We start from the raw sequence: 5,734 nt of genomic DNA, 5'->3' as shown, positions 1-5,734 counted from the left end.
GGAAGTGGGAGGGGAGCTGTTGCATTGTGGTAAATTGTGGTCAATGTCATGAGACAAAGTGTATGTGAACTGCTGTATGGAAAGTGAATTTGGTCTGTAATTCTTCACCCAAATCACAATTAAAAAATAATAATAATTAAAAAAATATGGCACTTGATAAATTAAACATTGCAATTCCCCCATGAATGGGATAAAATAAAAGTATTACATAATAAGTTCATCAATCAAAACAGCAAAATAATTTGATACAATTCAATATTCACTAAACAAAAACTCATCAAACTGTATATAAATGATAAATTCCCTAATCTAAAAGCTCTGGTGGCTTAGTGCCTAAGACATTTGACTGCTAATCAGAAGGTTGATGGTTCAAAGCCATGAGCCACTCCTAGGAAGGAAGATGGGACAATCTATTTCCACAAAGATTTCCCACCTTGGAAACCCATTGGTGGAGTCACCATGAGTCAGAATAGACTCTGTGCAGGGAGGTTTTTGCTGGTTTTTTTTTGGTTTAAGAAAACTAAAATAAGTAAGTAAGACATACTTAATCGTTAAAGATCTGTATCGATCCGTGTTTTTTTTGTGTGTCATCCAGTTTATTCTGACTCATAGCAACTCATAGCAACATACTGAGAATGTACGGGAGATGTAAATTGCTGTATATAATTTTGATAGACTGGAAGACAGTATTTTAAGAGTGCTTATGTAGGATAATGTATATATTTTCACTCTCTAAAATGCCTCCTTTTCCCCAGACCCATTTACTCCTCATGTTCTATGAGTGTTAAACCTGGAACTAGTCTCCTCTTTGGTGGAGCCATCTGCTTTCATTCAAAGTGTAAGATAATATATTTGGCCTGAGCCAATGCTTACATTCCAGGGTAGAAAACTTCTCTTTTCTCTTCCAGGAGACAACTAATTTGCATTAGAAATAAAAGTTTTTCTTCCTCTCAGGAGGTGAGAGTTGTCTGGGCAAAGGTCCAGTACCTACATAAACTCCCAGATTAATAGTTTCAGAATTTCTCTCTTGTAATACAGATATATGCAGGAGACATCTGTTCTTTTCACAACTGCCTAGGAAGATTGGAGCAAGGGGAGTAGGTTTTGTTATTGCAATATGCAATAATAACTTGCATTTCTAATCTAACAACCTGTATTTGCCTTCAGGTCAAAATAAATAACTGTCTCTCAAAATACAGAATTTTAGTTCTTAATGGCATGAATTTCAGAATACATTACACTGGTGGTGAAACTTAATTTAACATATTTTAAAACCTATTCATTCAAAGCCTTCCATGTTTAAAGGAACATAAGCTTCCACTCCTTGGAAGGAAGGTTGGGCAATCTACTTCCATAGTGATACTGCCTCAAAACCCAAGGAGAGGGTCACTATGAGTAAGGTCCAACTCGATGGCAAATAACAACAACAAAGCTTCATAGTGTCCTAAATTCATTTTCATCTTAAGCAGAACTGTCAGGATTACTATGAAAAGTTGCTTTAAAGTAGTTTAAATTTTGATATCATAAATATATTGAGACATGATTTTGAAGAAAAACTAACTGCTGTACTTTGAGATTTTCATTGAGGATATTAGAGACTGAGTTGTAATATGTCTTAATAGTGCAAGTAGTATGAGAGGTATTTGTTCCTAATTTTTAAAACTCCCAAATCAAGGAAGCTTAAATTTTGAAGAGATCTTAAAGCTTTTTACAAAATCTGTGACAAAACACTAGGAAAAATCTGCACTAAATGATGGAATCATGAGATCACTGTCTTTTGTTTTATTTCAGCACTCATTTTGAAAAATAAATTGAATTATCATGGTCTGGTGGTGTAGTGGATAAGACATTTGGCTGCTAAACAGAAGGTCAGTGGTTCAAACTCACCAGCCACTCCACAGAAAGAAGATGGGACCATCTACTTCCATAAAGACTTACAGTGTTGGAAACCCATTAAGGATTGCTGTGAGTCAGAATAAATTCAATGGCACCAAGGTTTATTTATTTATTTTTTGAGTATATTTGCAAACCAAAATGTAATTTCTAAAATCCTACTTAAGGAAAGAATAAATATGCTGTATCTATTATCCATTCCGAAGGAAGATGGGGCAATCTACTTCCGTAGTGATACTGCCTCAGAAACCCAAGGAGGGGTCTCTATGAGTCGAGTCCGACTTGATGACACATAACAACAACAACAATATCCATTCACTCATTCAATTATCATTTTTTTCAGACATCTACATGTGTGATTAAATATGTTGAGAAGAAAATATGGATAATGTATATGTAAGTACAGTGAAAATTCTTCTGACAGATTTTTAATTTATTAAATTCATTCAATCTAGCACTCATTCTAAAGTATTGATAGAATGGATTATATTTTTCATTTTCCACTGCATTATTTTTGTTGTGCTTCTTCCTTGTGTTCATTTTATTTAATAACATTTGCTCCAACAATATGTTCTTTAATGCAATTCTGACAAAGATTTCATGTGCAGTAAGGCTTTGAACAGTTAGATAAATTTTTATCCTTTAAAGAAACAGTGACAAGCAGAAAGTGTGACAAATGTAAGTTTAACGAATCTATTCTTTTAAAAATATTTTCACATATTTCTTAATGTCCACATTTTCTCTGATAGTATATTTCTTCCATCTTTGGATGCTTCCTGTGCCATTCAATTTTTTGCCCATACAATCCTTTAATAATGCTATTGTTGTTGTTGTTGTTATGTGCCATCGAGTCGGCCCCGACTCATAGCGACCCCTCCTTGGGTTTCCAAGGCAGTATCACTAGGGAAGTGGATTGCCCAACCTTCCTTCCGAGGAGCGGCTCGTGGGTTTGAACCGCCAGCCTTCTAGTTAGCAGTCAAGTGCCTTAGGCACTATCCTACCAGAGCTCCAAAGGAAATTAGAGGCTTGAATTGTCTCTTTGCTCCTTTCAGCTTGAGAAATCCAATTTTGTTCTTTACTTTTGATTTTATAATTCCACATATTTTCACATTTCATTATTCTACTTTACCTTGTCCTCTCAAGCCACCATATGAAATCTTCTGTCCAGCTCTTATACTTAATTTCCTCCATTTGCTTTAGCAACTCTATGCTTAAGAGCAAGTTTCAGAGTCTTCTCAGAGACTCATTTTTATCTCTTCCTTATTGCCTATCTTTTTAATGACATTTAATTTTCTTCTTATATGATATTCTTGATATTGTCCCACAGCTTTTCTAGTCTTAAGCCAATAGTGTTTGGTGCATCAAATCCATTCTTGAGATAGTCCCGAAATTCAATAAGGATATTTTCAAGATCATACTTTGGCTCTCATGGACTTGCTTTGCTTTTGCTCACGTTCAACTAAGTTCGAGCTGCACTGAAGGCACTGGCAAAGCAAGGTTCCAGAAACTGGTGTTCACCAGTTGAGATGCTTCAAAAAGCAGATACAACTCTGGAGGTGCTTACTTATCTATGTCCAGACATTTGGAACACAGCCACCTGGCTAACCAACTGGAAGAGATCCATATTCTTGCCTGTTCCACAAAGGTGATTAAATGAAATGCAGAAATTATCAGTCAACATCATTAATATTACACGTGAACAAAATTTTCCTGAAGATAATTTAAAAACAACTGCAGTGATACATCAACAAGAAACTTTTAGAAATTCCAACTAGATATAGACAAATGTGAGCCTAAGGATATCACTGGTGATGCCAAATGGATGTTGGCCAAAAACAGAGAATATTAGAAAGTTGTTTGCCTGTTTTTTATTGATTACACAGAGGCATTTGACTCTGTGGGTCATAACAAATGATAGATGATGTGTTAGACTGTGTTCTCTAGAGAAACAAAACCAGTAAATCTTATATATATGTATATATAGAGAATTTTATCTTAGGAAAATGGCTCACACACTTATAGAAGCTGGAAAGTCCAAAGTTCCTGGATCAAACGTCAGGCTGGAGGCTTTTCCTGGCTCACGCAGCTGCAGGGACTGACTAGCTCAAGGTTGGCAGGCAGTATACTGGCTGTTGACTCCAATGAATGGTGAATCCAAGATCTCCAGGCCGAATGGTGGATTGTTCATTCATGGACAGTTGTAGGCAGCACAACAGAATCTCGATCCACAGAAGAATCTCTTTTCCCAGGATGTCCATACTGGAAACAGGCCACACCCCTAGGGAAACTCCCTTTCAACAGATTGGCTGCTCAAAACATTATCATCTGATCCCATCATAGGAATAAACACATCACAACATCTTAAACCACACAGATTTGTGGTCCAGCCACGTTGACACATAGCTCCAACTATCACAGATGATTTTATGATAAATAGGAATTCCAGAACACTTAATTGTGCTCATGCAGAACCTGTACGTGGATCAAGAAGCCATCATTTGAACAAAACAAAGGACTATTTTGTAATTTAAAATTAGAAAAAGTGTATAGCAGGTTTATACTGTTTGACTTTGCTTATTCAATCTGTGCAATGAACAAATGAATTTCAATCCTGGACTATAGGAAGAACTCAGCAACAGGATTGGAGAAAAGACTCACTAAAAATCTGGTACAACTTTGATTGCTGGAAATGAAAATTACTTGAAGCACTTACTGATGAAGGTGAAATGCCAAAATGATCATTGACCTTCAGTAGGATTATGACTGAACATGAAGAAAATGAAAATCCATATAAACTAAAGGTTGGCAATGTGAAGTCACACAGTAGCATTGCAAGAGAAAGACCTGACAATGTGATTCAGCAAAGATTAGAGCCTAGAAAACTCTATGAAGTAGTTCTATACTGTCATATGAGGTAGCTATGAGTTGAAATTGACTCAATGGCACCAAATAATACAACAGCAATGTCAGTTAACCATGCAGTCTACTATATACCCCAAATTTAACATGATTGCAAAAATGTGCAAAATGCAAACTAAATATTTAATTTTATTGCAAATGGAATATTGGGTTCCAAGTCCAAGGTGGTGGACTAGGCACATACACTATCCAGACCCTCTACAATAAATACTTTAAGAAACTAGGAAAATAGCTATAGATGACAATCCTAGATTCTAGAGCTTCAAAGGAAAGGAAAAAGTAGTAGATTAAATATCATGGAGAGGAAGAATGAATGAAAACAGAGCAACAAGTAGTAAACTGGTAACTGGCACAGCATGACTATTTTTAATTATTGCAAACAGCTTTCTGATTGGAGCTGTTGTTGTTAGGTGCTGTTGAGTCATCTCTGACTCATAGCGACCCTATGTACACCAGAATGAAACACCGCCTGGTCCTGAGCCAGCTCCATGATCCTTGCTATACTTGAGCCCATCACTGTTGCCACCATGTCAATCCATCTCGTTGAGGGCCTTCCCCTCTTTCATTGACCCTCCACCTTACAAAGCAGGACATCCTTCTCCAGGGAATGGTCCCTTCTGACAACATGACCAAAATATGTGAAATGAAGTCTGGCCATTCTCTCCTCCAAGGAGCTGCACTTCCTCCGGGACAGACCTGTTAGTTCTTTTAGTAGTCCAAAGTACTTTGAGCATTCTTCACCAACACCACAGCTCAAAACACCAATTCTTCGGTCTTCCTTATTCATTGCCCGGCTCTCCCATGCATATGAAACGATTGAAAATACCATCGCTTGTGTCAAGCGTACCTTAGTCAAGGAAGCATCTTTGCTCTTCAGCACTTGACAGAGATCATTTGGAGCCAATTAGCCCAGTGCTATACA

Source organism: Orycteropus afer, unplaced genomic scaffold (assembly GCF_000298275.1).
Source record: "Orycteropus afer afer isolate SDZICR_OR568_19922 unplaced genomic scaffold, OryAfe1.0 scaffold00046, whole genome shotgun sequence".
Classification (NCBI taxonomy): Eukaryota; Metazoa; Chordata; class Mammalia; order Tubulidentata; family Orycteropodidae; genus Orycteropus; species Orycteropus afer.
This window is presented reverse-complemented; position numbering follows the sequence as displayed.